This window comes from Oncorhynchus gorbuscha, linkage group LG19 (genome assembly GCF_021184085.1).
Source record: "Oncorhynchus gorbuscha isolate QuinsamMale2020 ecotype Even-year linkage group LG19, OgorEven_v1.0, whole genome shotgun sequence".
Classification (NCBI taxonomy): Eukaryota; Metazoa; Chordata; class Actinopteri; order Salmoniformes; family Salmonidae; genus Oncorhynchus; species Oncorhynchus gorbuscha.
In genome coordinates, this window is record NC_060191.1 from 476,562 (window position 1) to 503,485 (window position 26,924).

Below are 26,924 nucleotides of genomic sequence, written 5' to 3' on the forward strand. Positions count from 1 at the left end.
ATAATAACCGTAATTGTGTTTAGAGGTTCACAGATATTGAGCTTTCTTCAGTTACTGCTACAGTGCAAACAGGAGAGACTGCTCATAAACTGTAATGATTCTTGTTTTTTTACAATGAGTTGCATTGATTTGTTGACTCTGCGTATGATTGCAGGCAAGCAGCATGATTTGATCTGCATGCCTGAATTATCTATGTGTTTGTTTCCACGATCGGTATCATTGTTGCCCCCGTGCCTGCTGGTGTAACAAGTTAAAGCTAGTGTGTGAAGGGAGGAGTTTGGAAGCCAGGAGGAGGAGGGCCAGGTGTGTTGGTAAGAGGGTGTCAGGTTATCAGCTCAGTAGCACTGACAGAAGTGATTTGCACCAGTTGGAAATACTCTTACATGTAAATAGCCTACAAATATGCAGTTCTGGAATATCCTGGGCTGCGGAAATGGAGGTACGTGTGCTATATTTATATCCATAATACAACTGACAGTTTTTGAGAAGCAGTGGTAGGCTTGTTTGGCTGAGAACTGAACGCGTGTCTGTCTCAAGAAGAGTGAGTCAGTGTGCCTGAGATAAGGGCAGGAATTGTCTCATGTCATGGCCGTGCATGCAGTTGCATGTGAAACGTCACAGGCAGGTAAAAGTTGTTTGTAGCACGAACATCATGTTACTAGTGACACCAGGCATCTTTTTGTAGAGGAATCATACAGGGGTATAGAGAGCAGGAGAACCGTACAGAATGTTGTACTCAGTGTTCAACCCTCAGAAGAACCCATAGCCTACCTTGTTTGTCAATGTTACCTGATAAATTCCAGGACACCGAGGTATACCTCAGAGAATGTGCTGCTTCAGGGTTCGTCTTCTGATATGAGTCATCTCGTCACATCTAATGGCTTGTAATAACCAGAAATATCAGCAGTTATAATGTGGGTATGAGAATAGATGTCTATGCTTCTGCCCATGAGGATACGGGTACACACAGTGCAATATGTGCCATACACTAACTAATCCTATAGATGTGGTAGAGTAGGCAAAATGATGTGAATGAAACCACACAGTCAAAGACCTGGGTTTCTTTCACTTCCATGTCCTGACAACAATAGTCAAATCATCTGTAGTCAAATCAACTGTAGTCAAATCAACTGTAGTCAAATCAATGAAGGCAGAGATTGTTGACAAATGTAAGCCGAGATTTTGTTGTGTAGAAAATGTTCCTTTTGATGTCGACACAGCCCCTCCAGAGGGCGATCCAGCTGTTATGTATTGCGTCACAATGTTTTGAACAAATTCCAATCTCAGGCATAGACAAGCCTTCCGTTCAGTTAGATTTGAGATGATCAGATGTTCACTGCCATTGTATGTTTTACAGGTCCACCGATTATGATTTTTCAACGCCGATGCCGATTATTGGAGGACCAAAAGGCCGATACCGATTAATCGGCCGATTTATAAAAAAAAAATCTTTTACATTTGTAATAATGACAATTACAACAATACTGAATTAACACTTATTTTAACTTAATATAATACATCAATAAAATCTATTTAGCCTCAAGTAAATAATGAAGCATGTTAAATTTGGTTTAAATAAAGAAAGTAAAAGTGCAATATGTGCTATATAAGAAAGCTAACGTTTTAGTTCCTTGCTCAGAACATGAGAACATATGAAAGCTGGTGATTCCTTTTAACATGAGTCTTCAATATTCCCAGGTAAGAAGTTTTAGGTTGTAGTTATTATAGGACTATTTCCCTCTATACCATTTGTATTTCATTAACCTTTGACTATTGGATGTTCTTATAGACACTTTAGTATTGCCAGTATAACAGTATAGCTTCCGTCCCTCTCCTTGCTCCTCCCTGAGCTCGAACCAGCAACACAATGACAACAGCCATCATCGAAGCAGCGTTACCCATGCAGAGCAAGGGGAACAACTACTAGCAGGCTCAGAGCGAGTGACGTTTGAAACGCTATTAGCGCACGCTAACTAGCTAGCCATTTCACTTCGGTTACACCAGCCTAATCTTGGGAGTTGATATGCTTGAAGTCATCAACAGCGCAATGCTTGACGCACAACGAAGAGCTGCTGGCAAAACGCCCGAAAGTGCTGTTTGAATGAATGCTTCTGCCTACCAACGCTCAGTCAGATTATATGCAACACAGGACACGCTAGATAATATCTAGTAATATCATCAACCATGTGTAGTTAACTAGTGATTATGATTGATTGTTTTTTATAAGATAAGTTTAATGCTAGTTAGCAATTTACCTTGGCTTACTGCATTCGCGTAACAGGCAGTCTCCTTGTGGAGTGCAACGAGAGAGAGGCAGGTCGTTATTGCGTTGGACTAGTTAACTGTAAGGTTGCAAGTTTGATCCCCCGAGCTGACAAGGTGAAAATCTGTCGTTCTACCCCTGAACAAGGCAGTTAACCCACCGTTCCTAGGCCGTCATTGAAAATAAGAATGTGTTGTTAACTGACTTGCCTGGTTAAATAAAGATTAAATAAAGGTGTAAAGGTGTAAAAAGACATCTGCCAAATCGGTGTCCAGAAAGACAGATATGCAGTGCTGCAGCAGCGTGGCGTTGGAGGTCAGTGTGACTTAGTGGAAGGTTTTAGTTTGTGGAGAGCTAGGCTAGATCTGGCTGTGATAAATCACTGCTTGGTTACATAATGAACGCTGTTCATGGCAGGTGCAATCTACTCTCTCTTTGTTTCAGCTACAGGCCCAGAAAACCATGTTGCAAAACACACACACACACACACACACACACACACACACACACACACACACACACACACACACACACACACACACACACACACACACACACACACACACACACACACACACACACACACACACACACACACACACACACACACACACACACACACACACACTTCTTAATGTTTAAAGGGACCATAGAACTGCCTGTGTGTGATGTGTGTAATGAGTAGAGTGAGATTTGTCTCTTGATTAGGTTTGTTGTTTTCATGTCGGGGTGATTCACAGCCACAATTAATATTGTTATTTGTTCTTCTTTAGATTTACAGACATCTTGAATAATTGGCGTGGTAATTGCAGCAATTAAAACATTTTGTTGGTCTCACACTATGTCCCAAATTCCCTATATAGTGCACTACTTTTGACCAGAGCCCTATGGGCCCTGATCTAAAGTAGTGTACTATAAAGGGACTAGGGTGCCTTTTTGGATGAAGCCTTAAAATGTGTTAATGCGCTTGCTGAAAATGAGGAATTGATATAGCACCCCTTGAGAGGAATTGATCATACATATTCAATTTATACTGGGTGCGTGTGGACAAATACTCCTCTTAAAAGGATGTATAGACAGAAGGCCTATACTGTGAAAGAACCCAGTGACAACCAGATCCCTCTCCTCTCTCTATAGTGAATAATGTAGGTCTGTGCTGGATTATGAGAACTATAGAACAGCACCATCCTGTAGAGCTGTTGAGGTAGTCAGTGGGTACAAGCCAGGCTGTCTGTCTGTTCACAGAGCTTCAATTGAGTGGACTGACTAAACACATCAAACTATCGCTTTCTGGGTCAATCATCTGTCAAACTCATTCCCCAAGTGTCAGGGGTTTTTCACTCCCCCGTTGTACATGATTGATGAACTAAGGAAGATCACTGATTAGTAAGAAACTCTCCTCACCTGGTTGTCTAGGAGATGCTAGGCCCTCCATGGAATGAATTTGACCCACCCGGCTGATTTAAATAATCAAAGCTTGATGATACCATTGTGTTTTGCAACAGGTTTAGAAATGCTTGTGTATGTAATAGTCTAGGCCTAATTCATGCATTATGACGTTATTCCATAGAACCTCTGTTCTGTTGTGTGATTGGTGGAATTAAAAAGCTCCATTGCCACTAAGACAGCGAGATAGCTGTGACCTCATCACACCACAGATATCTGATCTCAGACATTCACTAGGATGGTGATAGCATTGCAGAGTTACTTTTCATATCACTGAAAACATCTTATGTAACATCATCAATATTCCTCACCTGTCTACACCTTGGAGGAAAATGGAATGCTGCAAATGGAAAGCATACAGGAGAGAGGAGGAGAGGAAGAAGGGAGGAAAGGAGAGAGGAGGAGGAGAGGAAGAAGGGAGGAAAGGAGAGAGGAGGAGAGGAAGAAGGGAGGAAAGGAGAGAGGAGGAGAGGAAGAAGGGAGGAAAGGAGAGAGGAGGAGAGGAAGAAGGGAGGAAAGGAGAGAGGAGGAGAGGAAGAAGGGAGAAAAGGAGAGAGGAGGAGAGGAAGAAGGGAGGAAAGGAGATAGGAGGAGAGGAAGAAGGGAGGAAAGGAGAGAGGAGGAGAGGAAGAAGGGAGGAAAGGAGAGAGGAGGAGAGGAAGAAGGGAGGAAAGGAGAGAGGAGGAGAGGAAGAAGGGGGAAAGGAGAGAGAGGAGAGGAAGAAGGGAGGAAAGGAGAGAGGAGGAGAGGAAGAAGGGGGAAGTGAGAGAGGAGGAGAGGAAGAAGGGAGGAAAGGATAGAGGAGGAGAGGAAGAAGGGAGGAAATGAGAGAGGAGGAGAGGAAGAAGGGAGGAAAGGAGAGAGGAGGAGAGGAAGAAGGGAGAAAAGGAGAGGAGAAGAGGACGAAGGGAGGAAAGGAGAGAGGAGGAGAGGAAGAAGGGAGGAAAGGAGAGAGGAGGAGAGGAAGAAGGGAGGAAAGGAGATAGGAGGAGAGGAAGAAGGGAGGAAAGGAGAGAGGAGGAGAGGAAGAAGGGAGGAAAGGAGAGAGGAGGAGAGGAAGAAGGGAGGAAAGGAGAGAGGAGGAGAGGAAGAAGGGGGAAAGGAGAGAGGAGGAGAGGAAGAAGGGAGGAAAGGAGAGAGGAGGAGAGGAAGAAGGGAGGAAAGGAGAGAGGAGGCGAGGAAGAAGGGAGGAAATGAGAGAGGGAGAGGAAGACGGGAGGAAAGGAGAGAGGAGGAGAGGAAGAAGGGAGGAAAGAGAGAGGAGGAGAGGAAGAAGGGAGGAAAGGAGAGAGGAGGAGAGGAAGAAGGGAGGAAATGAGAGAGGGAGGGACATGTTTTGATTGATAGCCAGAGGCATAGGGGCAGACCTTGTTGTAAGGAGGCGAAAGAGGAGGAGGAAGAAGAGATATTGTTTGCTAATGAACTGAACGCTAGTCATGACCCTGGATGTAAGAGCCGCTGTCCATTTTGTAAACAGGAGAAGAGCTGATTGTAGTTCCCTAAATGAGGTTCCCTCTCTCCTCCCTTCCTCCCACCCTGCCTCCCGCCTCCCTCACTTTCTCCCTACTCTCTCTCTGAGTCACACACAAACCCAGCTCACATTCCCTCCTGACACAGCCGACTCCGGCAGCAGGGTTGAACAGCAGCAGCAGCAGCAGCAGCAGCTTGTCCTGGATTACAAGGCTGTCACATCGGAGTAGACAGACGGTTGTAGTGATGAATTAAATGAAGGATTGTTTTGTTTTTTTGCCTCCTCTGTGTATTCTACTACACTGTTTTCCAAGTCAGCTGCCTCCCGGGCTTGATTAATTTACAAGGCTGTGCAGAGGCACGCAGAGGGATTTATTTAGAGGCTGGAAGCAAACGCTGAGGGGATCTGAAGAGGAATCGGAAGATAAGGAGCTGACAACATAGACCTGTCCCATATTGATCTTCTGTCTCTCTGTCTCTGTCTCACTCTCTCTCTCTCTCTCTCTCTCTCTCTCTCTCTCTCTCTCTCTCTCTCTCTCTCTCTCTCTCTCTCTCTCTCTCTCTCTCTCTTCTCTCTCTATCTCTGTCTCTCTCTCTCACTCCCTCTTGGAGTGACACCAAACACCTCTGACCCGGAAACAGCCTGTCTGTCAGGCAAGGTGGATGTTAGGATTAAAACCTCTTGAGGATTCCACTGAGTTGCTCCCTTGACGTCTTCTCCTCCTCACCCCACAGTTCTCTCCCCTGAGGCAGGGCTGTGTGAACGGGTCCGAGGGGGGCAGCGGTAGGGGCTGTGAGGAGCGGAGAGGGGCTGTGCCGGGGTCCTCAGGGGCAGAGGAAGAAGCAGCAGCCTGGCCTGGCCTCTATGCGGTTGTGGAAGGGGACAGGGTCAGGGAGCCTGGGGCTGGTTCAGGCTGCAGGGTCTGGTGGTGGGATAGAAAGGCAGGCGCTGCTGCGGCCATCATGGAGAGGAGTGGCTGCATCCCCTATGCTGGGCCCGGGCGCCTGTGTTTATGCTCAACACCCTCCACTCCCAAGTATGTACTGTGTACACACAGCAGATATGTTATGCACACTAGGTGCTTCTAGGTAGAGCCTTTTAACCAGTGTTCATCTCAGTGTTTTTTAGAGGTCTTTCTGTTGATGATGGCTGTGTTTGGATATGTGATGAATATGAATGTGATTTAAGGCTACACTGACTGAATGCTAATTCCCAGAACTCTGCTATAGTTAGAGATGAATGTGATTTGCCATGCCCTGCTTTATGCAGGTATTATTGCTGCCTCTCCTACTATAACATGCCAAGACGTCAGGTGCGCTGAATGGAAATGCCCCAATGTGTACAGTAGCACTGTACCGTAGGTTGCCATAGAGACAAAGGTATTCTTCTGTCATCTGATCACCACAACAAACCAAGCCACGGTGGTTATTAAGTAATCAGTACAGCATCTAACACAGGGTTTCCCAACTCCAGTCCTCATTTTTATTGTAGCCCTGGACAAGCACACCTGATTCAACTAATCATCAGGCCCTAAAGGAGTTGAATGATTATGTTTTACATTTAAGTCAGAAATGTGTGCTGGTGGGGGTACTGGAGAACCGGAGCTGGGAAACGCTGACTACTGCTGAGCACTGACTTACAGGAGGACTGCTGTCTGTCTGTCCCCTGAACATATTACGGAGCAGAGGGGTGAATTCCATTAGTCTTGAACTGATTAAGTGTCGGGCAGGGCTGTGATTAGTGTTCTTGTGACAAGGGGAAGCTGTTGAATAACTGGCCAGGTAGAGCGAGAACTGCCCAGGAACTGCACAGCAGTAGCAGCAGAGCACTGACTTACAGTAGAAACAGAACTATCAGCAGTAGAAACAGAACCTGAACATAGAAACAGAACAGAGGGGTGAATCCCAGTAGAAACAGAACTGATTAGTAGTCGGGCAGGGCTGTGATTAGTGTTCAGTGAGAACAGAACTAGGATAGTAGTAGAAACAGAACTAGTAGTAGTACAAACAGAACTGGCAGTAGAAACAGAACTAGTAGTAGCAGCAGAACTAGTAGTAGGAGAAACAGAACTAGTAGTAGTAGAAACAGAACTAGTAATAGTAGAAACAGAACTAGTAGTAGTAGAAATGGAACTAGCAGCAGTAGAAACAGAACTAGTAGTAGTAGAAACAGAACTAGTAGTAGTAGAAACAGAACTAGTAGTAGTAGAAATGGAACTAGCAGCAGTAGAAACATAACTAGTAGTAGTAGTGGTGCTTTACTCTCTCCCTGGATACCAGTATCTATCATGAGTCCTGGTGCTTTACTCTCTCCCTGGATACCAGTATCTATCATGAGTCCTGGTGCTTTACTCTCTCCCTGGATACCAGTATCTATCATGAGTCCTGGTGCTTTACTCTCTCCCTGGATACCAGTATCTATCATGAGTCCTGGTGCTTTACTCTCTCCCTGGATACCAGTATCTATCATGAGTCCTGGTGCTTTACTCTCTCCCTGGATACCAGTATCTATCATGAGTCCTGGTGCTTTACTCTCTCCCTGGATACCAGTATCTATCATGAATCCTGGTGCTTTACTCTCTCCCTGGATACCAGTATCTATCATGAGTCCTGGTGCTTTACTCTCTCCCTGGATACCAGTATCTATCATGAGTCCTGGTGCTTTACTCTCTCCCTGGATACCAGTATCTATCATGAGTCCTGGTGCTTTACTCTCTCCCTGGATACCAGTATCTATCATGAGTCCTGGTGCTTTACTCTCTCCCTGGATACCAGTATCTATCATGAGTCCTAGTGCTTTACTCTCTCCCTGGATACCAGTATCTATCATGAGTCCTGGTGCTTTACTCTCTCCCTGATACCAGTATCTATCATGAGTCCTGGTGCTTTACTCTCTCCCTGATACCAGTATCTATCATGAGTCCTGGTGCTTTACTCTCTCCCTGGATACCAGTATCTATCATGAGTCCTGGTGCTTTACTCTCTCCTGGATACCAGTATCTATCATGAGTCCTGGTGCTTTACTCTCTCCCTGGATACCAGTATCTATCATGAGTCCTGGTGCTTTACTCTCTCCCTGGATACCAGTATCTATCATGAGTCCTGGTGCTTTACTCTCCCTGGATACCAGTATCTATCATGAGTCCTGGTGCTTTACTCTCTCCCTGGATACCAGTATCTATCATGAGTCCTGGTGCTTTACTCTCTCCCTGGATACCAGTATCTATCATGAGTCCTGGTGCTTTACTCTCTCCCTGGATACCAGTATCTATCATGAGTCCTGGTGCTTTACTCTCTCCCTGGATACCAGTATCTATCATGAGTCCTGGTGCTTTACTCTCTCCCTGGATACCAGTATCTATCATGAGTCCTGGTGCTTTACTCTCTCCCTGGATACCAGTATCTATCATGAGTCCTGGTGCTTTACTCTCTCCCTGGATACCAGTATCTATCATGAGTCCTGGTGCTTTACTGGATACCAGTATCTATCCCTACTCTCTCCCTGGATACCAGTATCTATCATGAATCCTGGTGCTTTACTCTCTCCCTGGATACCAGTATCTATCATGAGTCCTGGTGCTTTACTCTCTCCCTGGATACCAGTATCTATCATGAGTCCTGGTGCTTTAGTCCTGGTGCTTTACTCTCTCCCTGGATACCAGTATCTATCATGAGTCCTGGTGCTTTACTCTCTCCCTGGATACCAGTATCTATCATGAGTCCTGGTGCTTTACTCTCTCCCTGGATACCAGTATCTATCATGAGTCCTGGTGCTTTACTCTCTCCCTGGATACCAGTATCTATCATGAGTCCTGGTGCTTTACTCTCTCCCTGGATACCAGTATCTATCATGAGTCCTGGTGCTTTACTCTCTCCCTGGATACCAGTATCTATCATGAGTCCTGGTGCTTTACTCTCTCCCTGGATACCAGTATCTATCATGAGTCCTGGTGCTTTACTCTCTCCCTGGATACCAGTATCTATCATGAGTCCTGGTGCTTTACTCTCTCCCTGGATACCAGTATCTATCATGAGTCCTGGTGCTTTAGTCCTGGTGCTTCTCTCTCTCTCCCTGGATACCAGTATCTATCATGAGTCCTGGTGCTTTACTCTCTCCCTGGATACCAGTATCTATCATGAGTCCTGGTGCTTTACTCTCTCCCTGGATACCAGTATCTATCATGAGTCCTGGTGCTTTGAGTCCTGCTTCTCCCTGGATACCAGTATCTATCATGAGTCCTGGTGCTTTACTCTCTCCCTGGATACCAGTATCTATCATGAGTCCTGGTGCTTTACTCTCTCCCTGGATACCAGTATCTATCATGAGTCCTGGTGCTTTACTCTCTCCCTGGATACCAGTATCTATCATGAGTCCTGGTGCTTTACTCTCTCCCTGGATACCAGTATCTATCATGAGTCCTGGTGCTTTACTCTCTCCCTGGATACCAGTATCTATCATGAGTCCTGGTGCTTTACTCTCTCCCTGGATACCAGTATCTATCATGAGTCCTGGTGCTTTACTCTCTCCCTGGATACCAGTATCTATCATGAGTCCTGGTGCTTTACTCTCTCCCTGGATACCAGTATCTATCATGAGTCCTGGTGCTTTACTCTCTCCCTGGATACCAGTATCTATCATGAGTCCTGGTGCTTTACTCTCTCCCTGGATACCAGTATCTATCATGAATCCTGGTGCTTTACTCTCTCCCTGGATACCAGTATCTATCATGAGTCCTGGTGCTTTACTCTCTCCCTGGATACCAGTATCTATCATGAGTCTTAGTGCTTTACTCTCTCCCTGGATACCAGTATCTATCATGAGTCCTGGTGCAGTTTACTCCTGGTGCTTTACTCCCTGGATACCAGTATCTATCATGAGTCCTGGTGCTTTACTCTCTCCCTGGATACCAGTATCTATCATGAGTCCTGGTGCTTTACTCTCTCCCTGGATACCAGTATCTATCATGAGTCCTGGTGCTTTACTCTCTCCCTGGATACCAGTATCTATCATGAGTCCTGGTGCTTTACTCTCTCCCTGGATACCAGTATCTATCATGAGTCTTAGTGCTTTACTCTCTCCCTGGATACCAGTATCTATCATGAGTCCTGGTGCTTTACTCTCTCCCTGGATACCAGTATCTATCATGAGTCCTGGTGCTTTACTCTCTCCCTGGATACCAGTATCTATCATGAGTCCTGGTGCTTTACTCTCTCCCTGGATACCAGTATCTATCATGAGTCCTGGTGCTTTACTCTCTCCCTGGATACCAGTATCTATCATGATCCTGGTGCTTTACTCTCTCCCTGGATACCAGTATCTATCATGAGTCCTGGTGCTTTACTCTCCCTGGATACCAGTATCTATCATGAGTCCTGGTGCTTTACTCTCTCCCTGGATACCAGTATCTATCATGAGTCCTGGGGCTTTACTCTCTCCCTGGATACCAGTATCTATCATGAGTCCGGGTGCTTTAGAAAAGCCAGAACAGAATAACACTGGGGAAGTCTTCCCTTCTGTCTTCATCTATTTAGAGGCTCTGGCTCTCCTTCTAAATGCATCCTCAAGGGTTAGTGTAAACGCAGCATATATTAAACCCAGGCAAAGCCTTGATGTAGTTTTTGGGGGGGCTGGATAGTGTGAGCTGGTACAGTAGGCAGAGGATGAGAGGAAAGGAAGCTTTAATCCAGGGAGGAAGTAGCTCCAGCAGTAGCAGGTCGTAATGAGAATGTAGGAGTGTAGAGCAGAGCCGTGGGACTGAGGGAGAGAGTCAGTGGGAATCCGCTTCAGTCCCTACAGGCTATAGGATAGATACTGGATGCGTTCTAATTGTCACCCTATTCCCTATAGAGTGCAGTACTTTTGACCAGGGCTCATAGGTGCAGTATGTAGGGAATCGGGTGCTGTTTGGGACGTGACCATACAGGCTGCAGAGGCAGCAGGTGTTGTACCCTGAGCACTAACTCCACAGTAAAGGATGGTGATGGTGAAGGTATGGTGCTCCATGTACTGGACATGATGTGATCAGTTCTACTGTACTGTAGAAGGAGGGGTTTTGTTTGAGCCCTTGGTTCATGGTAATGCCGTTGGGGCCAAATGGATCAAATCAGATTTTGTACTGTGACTCACTTGTCCACACACACACACACACACACACACACACACACACACACACACACACACACACACACACACACACACACACACACACACACACACACACACACACACACACACACACACACACACACACACACACACACACACACACACACACACACACACACACACACACACACACCTCACCCCCAATCAGTCACACTGATCTGTGGTATTTTGTTAACATTTCTTGGTCAAAGCAAGAGATTTCAAAGCCATTTAAAAGATAAGGCTTAGTTTTCAGCTGGAGGAATGTTCTGGTCAATGAAACATGTGAGATGCAACAGCATTAAAGGACACTGTCACGTTCTGACCTTAGTTCCTTTTTATGTCTTTGTATTAGGTTGTTCAGGGCGTGAGTTGGGGTGGGTAGTCTATGTTCTTTTTATATTTCTATGTATTTGGCCTAGTATGGTTCTCAATCAGAGGCAGGTGTCGTTCGTTGTCTCTGATTGAGAATCATACTTAGGTAGTCTGGTTTCCTCATTTTGGTTGTGGGTGTTTAATTTCTGTTTAGTGTCTGTTCACCTATCAGAACTGTTTCGTTTTCATTTCGGTCTCGTTGTTTTTGTCATTCAGTGTTCTGTTCTATTAAATAATCATGAACACTTATAATATATTACATATCATGAACACTCACCACGCTGCGCTTTGGTCCTCACCTTCTTCCACCTACGAAAACCGTTACAGAAACACCCACCAACCAAGGACCAAGCAGCGTGGTATCGATAAGCAGTGTTCTCTGGACTCATGAACATGGGAGGAGATTTTAGATGGTAAGGGACGCACAGGCTGGGGAATATCGCCGCCCCAAGGAAGAACCGGGAGGCAGCGAGAGCTGAGCGGTGGCGATACGAGGTGGCAGCACGGCAGGCACGAGAGGCAACCCCAAAACATTTTTGAGTGGGGGCACACGGGGAGTGTCGGAGTCAGGTTGGAGACCTGAGCCCACTCCTCGTGTTTACCAGGGGAAGCGCAGTACTGGTCAGGCACCATGTTATGCGTTCAAGCGCACGGTGTCGCCAGTATGTGCTCATAGCCCGGTGCGCTATAGGCCAGTCCCCTGCAAGTGCCATGCGAGAGTAGACATCCAGCCAGTGCGTATTGTGCCGGCCCAGCGTGTTTGGTCTCCGGTACGCCGTTTTGGCCCAGGGTATCCTGCGCCGGTGCTGCGTGCTGTGTCTCCAGGGTGCTGGGAGGGTGCAGTGCGTCCTAAGCCTGCGGTCCGGGCTAAAGTGGTCACCCAGCCTGGAGGAGTGGTGCCAAGGCTGCGCACCAGAGCTCCAGTGCTCCCCCACAGCCCGGTCCATCCGGTGCCTCCTCCACGCACCAGGCCTCCTGTAGGTCACCCCTGCCTGTGGCAGCCCCACGCACCAGGCTGTCTCTCCGTCATCTCCCTCCCTCTAGTGCCACAGCTTACAGAGACCACCTGGGGAACTATGGAGGGTAGATGGAGTCTGTAGGGGGAAATATAGGCTACTGTGTCGCTACAGGGCCTTGTAGTCCAAACAAGGAGCATGACGCAAAAGGCCAGACCTCAACCTGGAATATAACTTTATTGTCCATATTATTATTAGTAGTAGTAGTCGTAGTAGTATTATTATTGTATATGTTATTGTCCATGTGTTACAGCGAACAACGGAAATGTGTCTTCTGCTCCGTTCTCAACCCCCTCTAAGCAGTGGGCGGCCACTGGAGTTTCAGCAGCTGTACATTGAGGACAATGGCAGTTCAATAGAAAATGCCTCTTTAGTATTAATCTGAAATATGATATATGCTTTTATCATGGCGATCACACCCTCTCCTTGTCCTAGTGTGTCATCCCCACATATTTTAAACTGACCGCCATCATTCCTGTTCCCAAGAACTCTTAGGCTTCACGCCACAATGACTACCGCCCTGTAGCACTTACTTCTTTAATAATGATGTGCATTGAGAGGAAGGTTATGGCCCACATTAACTCCATCTTTCCAGACACCCAGACCCACTCCCAATTTGCATACCGCCACAACAGATCCATACACGACGAAGTGCAAAAAGTTCCCTCTGCGCTCACAACAAGCAACCTCTGACAAAAGTCCCTCTACTTCTATTCGAGGTGGAAATTATGAATCAGACACCTTATCGATATCAACCGCTCACAGTCCTCCTATAATTTTTGACTCAATGGAGGAACGTAGTCAGAGAAATGCTGATGAATGTCTTGTTCGAGCTGTATGCAACTGGTTCATCTCTGATGCTCACAGGCAATGTGTATTGGAAGAGATTTCTGAATGTTCTTCGCCCAGCATACACCCCTCCAACCAGACATGCTTTATCTACTTATTTTCTAGATGCAGAGTTAAAGTGAAGGTCAAGCAAATCATAGAGAAAGCTGACTGTATTGCAATCATCTCTGATGTGTGGTCAAATGTTCATGGGCAAGAAATAATTAACTACATCATCTCCACCCCTCAACCAGTATTCTACAAGAGCACAGACACACCGGTCTCTACATTGCAGATGAGCTGAAGGCAGAAGTGAGCCAAGGAAATGGTTAGGTATGTGAAGGGTCATCAAGTTATAGCAGCAATCTACCTCACCAAGCAAAGTGAGAAGAATAAGTGCACAACATTGAAGCTGCCCAGCAGCACCCGTTGGGGTGGTGTTGTCATCATGTTTGACAGTTTCCTGGAGGGGAAGGAGTCTCTCCAAGAAATGGCCATATCCCAGTCTGCCGATATGGACAGTCCCATCAAGAGGATCCTCCGGGATTTTGGGAGAGAGTGGTAAAGCAGCCTGAAACTCCTGAAACCTATGGCAGTAGCCATTGCACGGATTGAGGGAGACAATGCCATCCTGTCTCATGTTCAGACTCTGCTTGCAGATGTAAGAGAAGAAATACGTACTGCCCCGCCCACTTCACTGTTGCTCCAAGCAGAGGAAACTGCAGTTCTGAAATGCATCAAAAAGCGTGAAGAGATGGAGATACATGGAGATGGAGATACAATATGGCAGTCTTGCCAACATATCTCATCACCCACCTGGTGGAAGGGACTATGTGGATCTGAGGCTCTTTCCTCTGTTGCCTCCATCATCCTCCAAATCACACCAACATCAGCCGTCTCAGAGCGCATCTGGTTCTTGGTAGGGAACACACACACCAAAGCACACAACAGGCTGATTAATACAAGGGTTGAAAAATTGGTGGCCATCCAGGCAAATTTGAGGCTTTTTGAGACTGACAACGAGCCATGCTCAACAAGGTTGGAAAGGGACAGTGAACATGAGGCCTCAAAGTCTAATGTTCAGGAGGTCCAGAGAGAAGACATGGAAGCCTGAGAGGAAGATAACCAAAGCTTTAGTTTCTAGACTATCATTTTACAGATGTATGTTGAGAACATTTTTGGGAGATGCAATGGATCATTGGGGATCATTAGATATTCCCTTTCTTTTGTTGTTCAGTGAAATCATCCCATGTGAAGAGTCAACTCATTTAATTAAAGTTCAATTCGTAACTAAATTGTTTTTTAAATTTCTATTGGAAGGATTTAATCATTTACAATTACAGTATGTGTACTTATGATGAGGTAAAAGGTTTATGTTTCTGTCTCCATATGATATGGTAAATATATCCAATGCAAAAAACATTTACATTTAAATGGAATTCATATTAATTTGCATATATTTCCGTTCATCCCCATTAATTCCCATATAGTCCCATTAATTCCCATGGAAAGTTTCCACCTCTGAATATTCCCCAAAATGTGCAACCCTAGTCCTGACTCTCTGTGGTCACTAAAGATCCCATAGCACTTATTGTATGAGTATGTGTCTTAACCTTGGTGTCTTTGCTAAATTCCCCATCTGGCCCTCATACCATCATGGCCACCTAATCATCCCCAGCTTCCAATTGGCTCATTCATCCCTGTAATTATTCCCCAGGTTGTTGCTGTGTTTGAAAATGTGTTCTCAGTCAACTTACCTGGTAAAATAAGGAATACATCAAATAGTCTATATGTTCAGGCAGGAGTGGATACCAGACCTGATTCCCCCTAGTGAGAGTAGACCAATGAAATGAATCCATCGGCTGCACAGCAAGCAGTTGGGTGAGGTCCTTTCTCTTCAGGACTAGAATTAACAGTCCTGTTATACATGTCTATGTTCTCTAACCAAGGTTTTGAGACCATGCATTCATTACCTTCTTAGAAATATTGACGTGTGTGTGTGTGTGTGTGTGTGTGTGTGTGTGTGTGTGTGTGTGTGTGTGTGTGTGTGTGTGTGTGTGTGTGTGTGTGTGTGTGTGTGTGTGTGTGTGTGTGTGTGTGTGTGTGTGTGTGTGTGTGTGTGTGTGTGTGTGTGTGTGTGTGTGTGTACCTTAAGATAACTGTGCAGGTGTCCAGTTGCAGGTTGTCCCTCTGCTTTGCACCATGCTTGTTTGAATTGAACACTTCCTCTCAGTAGAAAATGTACTCACATGCCTCCAAATCTAGTTCCTATTTCCTTTGCATACTTTAGTATTTGACTTTTGTTTTCATTATTGTTCACATTCACAGAAAGTTGCGTTACATCGCCTGGCCTAATGGATGGGCCCTCCCTGGAGATAGCCTGGCCTAGCTGCTGAATGGGCCCTCCCTGGAGATAGCCTGGCCTAGCTGCTGAATGGGCCCTCCCTTGAGATAGCCTGGCCTAGCTGCTGAATGGGCCCTCCCTTGAGATAGCCTGGCCTAGCTGCTGAATGGGCCCTCCCTGGAGATAGCCTGGCCTGGCTGCTGAATGGGCCCTCCCTGGAGATAGCCTGGCCTAGCTGCTGAATGGGCCCTCCCTGGAGATAGCCTGGCCTAGCTGCTGAATGGGCCCTCCCTTGAGATAGCCTGGCCTGGCTGCTGAATGGGCCCTCCCTGGAGATAGCCTGGCCTGGCTGCTGAATGGGCCCTCCCTGGAGATAGCCTGGCCTGGCTGCTGAATGGGCCCTCCCTTGAGATAGCCTGGCCTAGCTGCTGAATGGGCCCTCCCTTGAGATAGCCTGGCCTAGCTGCTGAATGGGCCCTCCCTGGAGATAGCCTGGCCTGGCTGCTGAATGGGCCCTCCCTGGAGATAGCCTGGCCTGGCTGCTGAATGGGCCCTCACTGGAGATAGCCTGGCCTAGCTGCTGAATGGGCCCTCTGTGAGTTGGGAAAAAGGCCATGTTTTTCTTCACCGCAGCGAAACAGTGGAACGGAAATGTATGGTTGCTCAGTAGTGCTGATGAAGTGCTGTTTGACTTTCATTGAATTGACACGTGTTGTTATAGCAGCGTTGCTGGCCAATGTGGGCTCAGACTACTGTCAATAACTAACCTAGAGAGAAGACTGCAGTCCCACAGTCAATCCCTCTGAGCCACGAGACACTGTTACACAATCTCTTTAGGATGAGACTACAGTACAACTAGAGTAATGAGGTCAATACTCCCACGAGAGACAGACAGTGGGCTACTCTATTGATTAGGATGAGACTACTACAACCAGAGTAATGAGGTCAATACTGGCCTGGCTGCTGAATGGGCCCTCACGAGATAGACAGACAGTGGGCTACTCTATTGATTAGGATGAGACTACAGTACAACCAGAGTAATTGAGGTCAATACTCCCACGAGCTAGACAGACAGTGGGCTACTCTATTGATTAGGATGAGACTACAGTACAACCAGAGTAATTGAGGTCAATACTCCCACGAGCTAGACAGACAGTGGGCTACTCTATTGATTAGGATGAGACTACAGTACAACTAGAGTAATGAGGTCAATATCCCTCTGAGCTAGACAGACAGTGGGCTACTCTATTGATTAGGATGAGACTACAGTACAACCAGAGTAATGAGGTCAATACTCCCACGAGCTAGACAGACAGTGGGCTACTCTATTGATTAGGATGAGACTACAGTACAACTAGAGTAATGAGGTCAATACTCCCACGAGCTAGACAGACAGTGGGCTACTCTATTGATTAGGATGAGACTACAGTACAACCAGAGTAATGAGGTCAATACTCCCACGAGCTAGACAGACAGTGGGCTACTCTATTGATTAGGATGAGACTACAGTACAACTAGAGTAATGAGGTCAATACTCCCACGAGCTAGACAGACAGTGGGCTACTCTATTGATTAGGATGAGACTACAGTACAACTAGAGTAATGAGGTCAATACTCCCACGAGCTAGACAGACAGTGGGCTACTCTATTGATTAGGATGAGACTACAGTACAACCAGAGTAATGAGGTCAATACTCCCACGAGCTAGACAGACAGTGGGCTACTCTATTGATTAGGATGAGACTACAGTACAACTAGAGTAATGAGGTCAATACTCCCACGAGCTAGACAGACAGTGGGCTACTCTATTGATTATATTATCTAAGCTTATATACCAAGCTTTGTCCATACTACAAGGAAATTAAGAATTCATTTGATAACTAAACATCCCACGGCAATGACCTGATGTCAACATCGAATAAACAAGTATTTTGATTGATGTTGGATTGAGTTGAAATAACGAGGAAACAACGTTGTCATGTTTAACCCTGAGGGATAACAACTAGACTCTTATTATCCTATTAGCAGCCTGTTATTATCAGGCTGATATTATTCATGGGGTAACCCAGAGTGAGTTGTATCAAGTTCATGTACAGTAATTGAGACATATATGTCAGTCTTACAATCAGAGTGTTATTTGGGAGTCTGTGGGGACAACATTACATCTCTGTCCTCTCCTGTATCACCCCTGTTAACCATCTCTCTCATCTCCTAGTCTACTGGCCCTCCAGCCTCTCAGTCACTACAAGGGATGTGTGTGTCCGTCTGTGTCCTATAATGATTAGCCTAACCTGGTAACAGGTCTTTCAGAAACTATAGTAGGGGAATTGGCTGAGGCAAGCAGTAGACATACATGCTAGAAAGTTCCTGATAATGTTGACAAAAGGTTTATTTAGTAGGTCTATTTAAGAGTGTTATACCTTAAAGATGTTTAACATGAAGTCATTTGTCATTCTTCCATACAGTAGGTTCACTCAAGGAGCTTTGTCAGTATGATGAGGCATTTTGTCAAGTCGGCTGATCTCATAAACGTTTCCCAGCAGGTATAACTTTGTCTTCTATGAAAGGATTCTTGGTTGTGTGCGTGTGTGCGTGCGTGCGGGAGAGAGTATCTCAGTTAGAGGTGACTGTAGGTCAATCCGTAAACTAGCAGAGTCAGCAGATAGGCTAGGCTATACTTCCCCCTCATCACTGTCCTTGTGCCTGCTCTGCTGCCTGGCTGACTACTGACTGACTGACTGACTACTGACTGACTGACTGACTGACTGACTGACTGGCTGACTGACTGACTACTGACTGACTGACTGGCTGACTACTGACTGACTGGACTGACTCACTACTGACTGACTACTAACTGACTGACCACTGACTGACTGGACTACTGACTGACTGACTGACTGGCTGACTACTGACAAACTGACTGACTAACTGACTGACTACTACTGACTGACTTACTGACTGACTGACTGACTGACTGACTGACTGACTGACTACTGACGGACAACTGACTGACTGACTACTGACTGACTACTGACTGACTGGACTGAGACTGACTGACTGACTACTAACTGACTGACTACTGACTGAACTGACTGACTGACTGACTACTGACTGACTGACTACTGACTGGCTGACTACTGACTGACTGGCTGAGGACTGACTGACTGACTGACTGACTACTGACGGACAACTGACTGACTGAATACTGACTGACTGACTGACTACTGACTGGCTGACTACTGGCTGACTGGCTGAGGACTGACTGACTGACTGACTGGACGGACTACTGACTGACTACTACTACTGATTGATTGGCTGACTGACTGACTGACTGACTACTGACTGACTGACTACTGACTGACTACTGACTGACTGACTACTGACTGACTGACTGACTGACTACTGACTGACTGGCTGAGGACTGACTGACTGACTACTGACAGACAACTGACTGACTGACTACTGGCTGACTGACTGACTACTGACTGGCTGACTACTGACTGATGACTGACAGACTACTGACTGACTGACTACTGACTGGCTTACTACTGACTGACTGGCTGAGGACTGACTGACTGACTACTGATGGACAACTGACTGACTGACTACTGGCTGACTGACTGACTACTGACTGGCTGACGACTGACTGATGACTGACAGACTACTGGCTGACTACTGACTGGCTGACTACTGACTGACTGACTGACTAACTGACTGGCTGACTACTGACTGGCTGACTACTGACAGACTGACTACTACATTTTGTAATGGTTAGGTTGATACGAATGAATGCACTGATATGTGGACTCACGTGGCTTTTTGTCATCTTTGAAAAAAATTACTTTACATCGGAGTTGTGCCTGTTGTCATAGAGATGGATAGAGGAGTCATCATGGATATAACCCGTTTTAGCGTTGTCGTTGAGGGCTTCCACCATTTTAAAGTAGTCAACTGGGTGGGGATTCCTATGAGTTGGGAGAAATCAGCCAATGAAAAATAAGAAAATGTACTACTTTAAAATGGAGATAGTATGGGCAGCACCATTGAGGCTGTCACAGACATTTTAATGGCACAGATACAAAGATGAGTCCTCTAACGATCTCTATGCCCTATTGTTCACATGTGTATCTTCCATCTAAATGGTTCTACCTGATCTGGTCTTTGATCTGTCTTTGAGGACATGTATTTCCATTGTTAGAAGAAAAAAATATCTTTATATATATATATATTCATAAATAAAAATTCCATTGTTAGAGCGGTCGCTTGACTATCTTGTCAGTATAACTGACAATCTTTCCTCACATTCACAAAAGGTTTGTGTGTTGTTGCCCTACTATCCCCCTATCAACCATGTTGTTGTCCTCCCAGGCCGGCCCTCCTATCCTCCTATCAACCATGTTGTTGTCCTCCCAGGCCGGCCCTACTGTCCTCCTATCAACCATGTTGACTCCTCCCAGGCCGGTCCTCCTATGCTCCTATCAACCATGTTGTTGTCCTCCCAGGCCGGCCCTACTGTCCTCCTATCAACCATGTTGACTCCTCCCAGGCCGGCCCTACTGTCCTCCTATCAACCATGTTGACTCCTCCCAGGCCGGCCCTCCTGTCCTCCTATCAACCATGTTGACTCCTCCCAGGCCGGCCCTCCTATCCTCCTATCAACCATGTTGACTCCTCCCAGGCTGGACCTCCTATCCTCCTATCAACCATGTTGACTCCTCCCAGGCCGGCCCTCCTATCCTCCTATCAACCATGTTGTTGACTCCTCCTCCCAGGCCGGCCCTCCTATCCTCCTATCAACCATGTTGACTCCTCCCAGGCCGGCCCTCCTATCCTCCTATCAACCATGTTGACTCCTCCCAGGCCGGCCCTCCTATCCTCCTATCAACCATGTTGACTCCTCCTAGGCCAGCCCTCCTATCCTCCTATCAACCATGTTGACTCCTCCCAGGCCGGCCCTCCTATCCTCCTATCAACCATGTTGTTGTCCTCCCAGGCCGGCCTCCTATCCTCCTATCAACCATGTTGTTGTCCTCCCAGGCCGGCCCTCCTATCCTCCTATCAACCATGTTGTTGTCCTCCCAGGCCGGCCCTACTGTCCTCCTATCAACCATGTTGTTGTCCTCCCAGGCCGGCCCTCCTATCCTCCTATCAACCATGTTGACTCCTCCCAGGCCGGCCCTCCTATCCTCCTATCAACCATTTTGACTCCTCCTAGGCCGGCCCTCCTATCCTCCTATCAACCATTTTGACTCCTCCCAGGCCGGCCCTCCTATCCTCCTATCAACCATGTTGACTCCTCCCAGGCCGGCCCTCCTGTCATCCAATCCACCATGTTGGCAGGGCTCCCACTAAGCACGCCTTGTTTACTCAACTCCGTCTGTCACCAAGCCAATCACAGCCTGCCTCTCTCTTCCTGTGGAACTGAACTCCATTCTGTCTTGCCTGGGTAACAGCAGCCACGGTGGAGTTAGGCTCGCAGCCTGACTGTGTTCACAGCATTCACATTATTCACAGGACTGTGTTGTGTTGTGGAGCTGGAGGACTCTGTTGTGAATATAGACAGGCTTCTGGGCTTGCCTCGCCTTCCCCTCAGCTCAGGAAGAGAGAGGAGCTATGTTGTGTTGCAGAGAGGACTCTGGCCTCGCCCCCCTCAGTTCAGTCCAGGAAGAGCTCTACCATGAAACAGCAGTGACATGTTGATCACAGCACAGGCTTCTCCACTTCTCAGCCAGGAAGAGCTCTGTGCCGTGTGAGGAGACAGGAGTGATGACTCACTGTGGCTCCTGAGCGGACAGGACGCATTGTGATAACCAGGATGTGACGTGACTGGACAGGAAAGACGTGAATGTGTTGTTCACTTTGTATGTGTGTGTATGGGGGAGAGAGAGAGAGAGAGAGAGAGAGAGAGAGAGAGAGAGAGAGAGAGAGAGAGAGAGAGAGAGAGAGAGAGAGAGAGAGAGAGAGAGAGAGAGAGAGAGAGAGAGAGAGAGAGAGAGAGAGAGAGAGAGAGAGAGAGAGAGAGAGAGAGAGAGAGAGAGAGAGAGAGAGAGAGAGAGAGAGAGAGAGAGAGGGGAATGTGTGGGCAAGAAGAAGTGTGTTTGTGCCTGGAAGAAACCAAGAAGAAATCCCATGGACCTGTCAGTGTAACCTTGGGAAGGGAAGAAACCAAGAAGAAAAGTGTGTTAGTGGACATACTGTAACCTGGAAGACATACTCTACTGTGTAACCTCGTGGACATATTCTACTGGTAACCTCGTGGACATATTCTACTGTGTAACCTGTGACATATTCTACTGGGTAACCTAGTGGACATATTCTACTGTGTAACCTTGTGGACATACTCTACTGGGTAACCTCGTGGACAGACTCTACTGTGTAACCTTGTGGACATACTCTACTGGGTAACGTCGTGGACATACTCTACTGTGTAACCTCGTGGACATATTCTACTGTGTAACCTCGTGGACATACTCTACTGGGTAACCTCGTGGACAGACTCTACTGTAACCTGTGGACATATTCTACTGTAACCTCGTGGACATATTCTAACTGGACATACTCTACTGTGTGCTCGTTGACATACTCTACTGTGTAACCTAGTGGACATACTCTACTGTGTAACTAGTGGACAGTCTACTGGGTAACCTCGTGGACATATTCTACTGGGTAACCTTGGACATATCTGGGTAACCTAGTGGACATACTCTACTGTGTAACCTCGTGACAGACTCTACTGTGTAACCTAGTGGACATATTCTACTGGGTAACCTCGTGTGCTGTTGCTATAGCACTAATGTTGTCATCACGGAACTCTACAGTGGAGTACCTGCTGGCCCTTCATCAGTAAAGGTAGGAGGACTGACTGATTGGACTGTTGTTGCTGTGATGGTGTTAGATCAGAATAGTAGTGTTTGAATTGAGTTTGACAGGAGTTTATTAAAGAACAACTCTGAAAGGAAGTTGTCCAGTCATGGGCTCAAATGGACCAGTTGTGTCTGTACTGATCTGATCTGAGAGTTAGGATATTTACCTCTGTCTTCATACATGTGTTCTGCCTGGGTTACCAGAAAGTACCATCGAAGAGGTCGCCATCTGAGAATGTGTGTGTTTTTGGTGTTAAGGGCAGGTTTTCCTGTGGTGCTCTATTCTAGTGATGTTACCAACCGCAGATACAGTCAGGAAGGCTGAGGAATGTCACTGAGCTGCTCTGGGTCAGTCTATCCAAAACACTAGAAAAGCCATGTTTTAACAAGCACAGCGGTACTGTCTTGGCTGTACCTTTTACCACAGACACACACACACACACGCACACGCAAATTTCACCGCACCACACACACACACACAAACACACACACACACCAAATTTCACCCCTGACCGTTTTCTACCACAATCCAAACAGCTTATGTATAATGGCTCCAGTTTGTGGTTCGTGAGGAGGGTTGTTGTAATGCTGGCAGTGCTTCTGACAGTGCTGCTCCCTGGTCACTCTCCAAAGCCACCCAGCTGTCTGGCCAGCCTACTGTAGCAAGCCCAGCTCAGACCACTTCAACCTGCAGACCTCACTGTTATCTGTCAGTCTGTCCGGCCTACTGTAGCAAGCCCAGCTCAGACCACTTCAACCTGCAGACCTCACTGTTATCTGTCAGTCTGTCCAGCCTACTGTAGCAAGCCCAGCTCAGACCACTTCAACCTGCAGACCTCACTGTTATCTGTCAGTCTGTCCAGCCTACTGTAGCAAGCCCAGCTCAGACCACTTCAACCTGCAGACCTCACTGTTATCTGTCAGTCTGTCTGGCCTACTGTAGCAAGCCCAGCTCAGACCACTTCAACCTGCAGACCTCACTGTTATCTGTCAGTCTGTCCGGCCTACTGTAGCAAGCCCAGCTCAGACCACTTCAACCTGCAGACCTCACTGTTATCTGTCAGTCTGTCCAGCCTACTGTAGCAAGCCCAGCTCAGACCACTTCAACCTGCAGACCTCACTGTTATCTGTCAGTCTGTCCGGCCTACTGTAGCAAGCCCAGCTCAGACCACTTCAACCTGCAGACCTCACTGTTATCTGTCAGTCTGTCCAGCCTACTGTAGCAAGCCCAGCTCAGACCACTTCAACCTGCAGACCTCACTGTTATCTGTCAGTCTGTCCAGCCTACTGTAGCAAGCCCAGCTCAGACCACTTCAACCTGCAGACCTCACTGTTATCTGTCAGTCTGTCCAGCCTACTGTAGCAAGCCCAGCTCAGACCACTTCAACCTGCAGACCTCACTGTTATCTGTCAGTCTGTCCAGCCTACTGTAGCAAGCCCAGCTCAGACCACTTCAACCTGCAGACCTCACTGTTATCTGTCAGTCTGTCCAGCCTACTGTAGCAAGCCCAGCTCAGACCACTTCAACCTGCAGACCTCACTGTTATCTGTCAGTCTGTCCAGCCTACTGTAGCAAGCCCAGCTCAGACCACTTCAACCTGCAGACCTCACTGTTATCTGTCAGTCTGTCCAGCCTACTGTAGCAAGCCCAGCTCAGACCACTTCAACCTGCAGACCTCACTGTTATCTGTCAGTCTGTCCAGCCTACTGTAGCAAGCCCAGCTCAGACCACTTCAACCTGCAGACCTCACTGTTATCTGTCAGTCTGTCCAGCCTACTGTAGCAAGCCCAGCTCAGACCACTTCAACCTGCAGACCTCACTGTTATCTGTCAGTCTGTCCAGCCTACTGTAGCAAGCCCAGCTCAGACCACTTCAACCTGCAGACCTCACTGTTATCTGTCAGTCTGTCCAGCCTACTGTAGCAAGCCCAGCTCAGACCACTTCAACCTGCAGACCTCACTGTTATCTGTCAGTCTGTCCAGCCTACTGTAGCAAGCCCAGCTCAGACCACTTCAACCTGCAGACCTCACTGTTATCTGTCAGTCTGTCCAGCCTACTGTAGCAAGCCCAGCTCAGACCACTTCAACCTGCAGACCTCACTGTTATCTGTCAGTCTGTCCAGCCTACTGTAGCAAGCCCAGCTCAGACCACTTCAACCTGCAGACCTCACTGTTATCTGTCAGTCTGTCCAGCCTACTGTAGCAAGCCCAGCTCAGACCACTTCAACCTGCAGACCTCACTGTTATCTGTCAGTCTGTCCAGCCTACTGTAGCAAGCCCAGCTCAGACCACTTCAACCTGCAGACCTCACTGTTATCTGTCAGTCTGTCCAGCCTACTGTAGCAAGCCCAGCTCAGACCACTTCAACCTGCAGACCTCACTGTTATCTGTCAGTCTGTCCAGCCTACTGTAGCAAGCCCAGCTCAGACCACTTCAACCTGCAGACCTCACTGTTATCTGTCAGTCTGTCCAGCCTACTGTAGCAAGCCCAGCTCAGACCACTTCAACCTGCAGACCTCACTGTTATCTGTCAGTCTGTCCAGCCTACTGTAGACCTCACAAGCCCAGCTCAGACCACTTCAACCTGCAGACCTCACTGTTATCTGTCAGTCTGTCCAGCCTACTGTAGCAAGCCCAGCTCAGACCACTTCAACCTGCAGACCTCACTGTTATCTGTCAGTCTGTCCAGCCTACTGTAGCAAGCCCAGCTCAGACCACTTCAACCTGCAGACCTCACTGTTATCTGTCAGTCTGTCCGGCCTACTGTAGCAAGCCCAGCTCAGACCACTTCAACCTGCAGACCTCACTGTTATCTGTCAGTCTGTCCAGCCTACTGTAGCAAGCCCAGCTCAGACCACTTCAACCTGCAGACCTCACTGTTATCTGTCAGTCTGTCCAGCCTACTGTAGCAAGCCCAGCTCAGACCACTTCAACCTGCAGACCTCACTGTTATCTGTCAGTCTGTCCAGCCTACTGTAGCAAGCCCAGCTCAGACCACCTCAACCTGCAGACCTCACTGTTATCTGTCAGTCTGTCCAGCCTACTGTAGCAAGCCCAGCTCAGTCCACTTCAACCTGCAGACCTCACTGTTATCTGTCAGTCTGTCCAGCCTACTGTAGCAAGCCCAGCTCAGTCCACTTCAACCTGCAGACCTCACTGTTATCTGTCAGTCTGTCCAGCCTACTGTAGCAAGCCCAGCTCAGACCACTTCAACCTGCAGACCTCACTGTTATCTGTCAGTCTGTCCAGCCTACTGTAGCAAGCCCAGCTCAGACCACCTCAACCTGCAGACCTCACTGTTATCTGTCAGTCTGTCCGGCCTACTGTAGCAAGCCCAGCTCAGACCACTTCAACCTGCAGACCTCACTGTTATCTGTCAGTCTGTCCGGCCTACTGTAGCAAGCCCAGCTCAGACCACTTCAACCTGCAGACCTCACTGTTATCTGTCAGTCTGTCCGGCCTATTGTAGCAAGCCCAGCTCAGACCACTTCAACCTGCAGACCACACTGTTATCTGTCAGTCTGTCCAGCTGTCCGGTTGTCTGTTCTATTCTCTCCAGTCCACTTTTGTTACTGATTACAGATGAAGTTATAATGGTGAGAAAGTTACACAGTCGTCTAGTGGGAATTCACCTGAAGCCTCCTCTCTACCTACCTCTCTCTCTCTCTCTCTCTCTCTCTCTCTCTCTCTCTCTCTCTCTCTCTCTCTCTCTCTCTCTCTATCTCTCTCTCTCTCTACCTCGTCTATCTCTCTCTCTCTACCTCTCTCTCTACCTCCTCTCTCTCTCTCTCTCTACCTCTCTACCTCTCTCTCTCTTTCTCTACCTCCTATCTCTCTCCCTCTCTCTCTCTCTACCTCGTCTATCTCTCTACCTCCTCTCTCTCTCCCTCTCTCTCTCTCTACCTCCTCTCTCTCTCTCTCTCTCTCTCTCTCTCTCTCTCTCTCTCTCTCTCTCTCTCTCTCTCTACCTCCTCTATATCTCTCTCTCTACCTCCTCTATCTCTCTACATCATCTATCTCTCTATGTCTTCTATCTCTCTCTCTCTCTCTCTCTCTCTCTCTACCTCGTCTATCTCTCTACCTCCTCTCTCTCTCCCTCTCTCTCTCTCTACCTCCTCTCTCTCTCTCTCTCTCTCTCTCTCTCTCTCTCTCTCTCTCTCTCTCTCTCTCTCTC

At 47.3% G+C, this 26,924-nt stretch overlaps 1 protein-coding gene across 3 annotated transcripts in view; it reads left to right on the top strand.

Annotated features, from left to right (window-relative positions):
• The window catches only part of LOC124005706 (focal adhesion kinase 1-like), a 36,301-nt gene that overhangs the window by 894 nt on the left and 8,483 nt on the right, over positions 1 to 26,924 (top strand). The window contains exon 1 of one of the 3 annotated variants that reach the window (XM_046315189.1): positions 6,186 to 6,216. The exons of 1 other annotated variant lie outside the window; for it this stretch is intronic. The gene's annotated coding sequence lies outside the window, so the exon portion shown is untranslated. Of the gene's footprint in view, positions 1 to 6,185; positions 6,217 to 16,348; positions 16,483 to 26,924 lie in introns of those variants that run through there. One more of the 3 variants, XM_046315190.1, reaches the window with a different exon arrangement.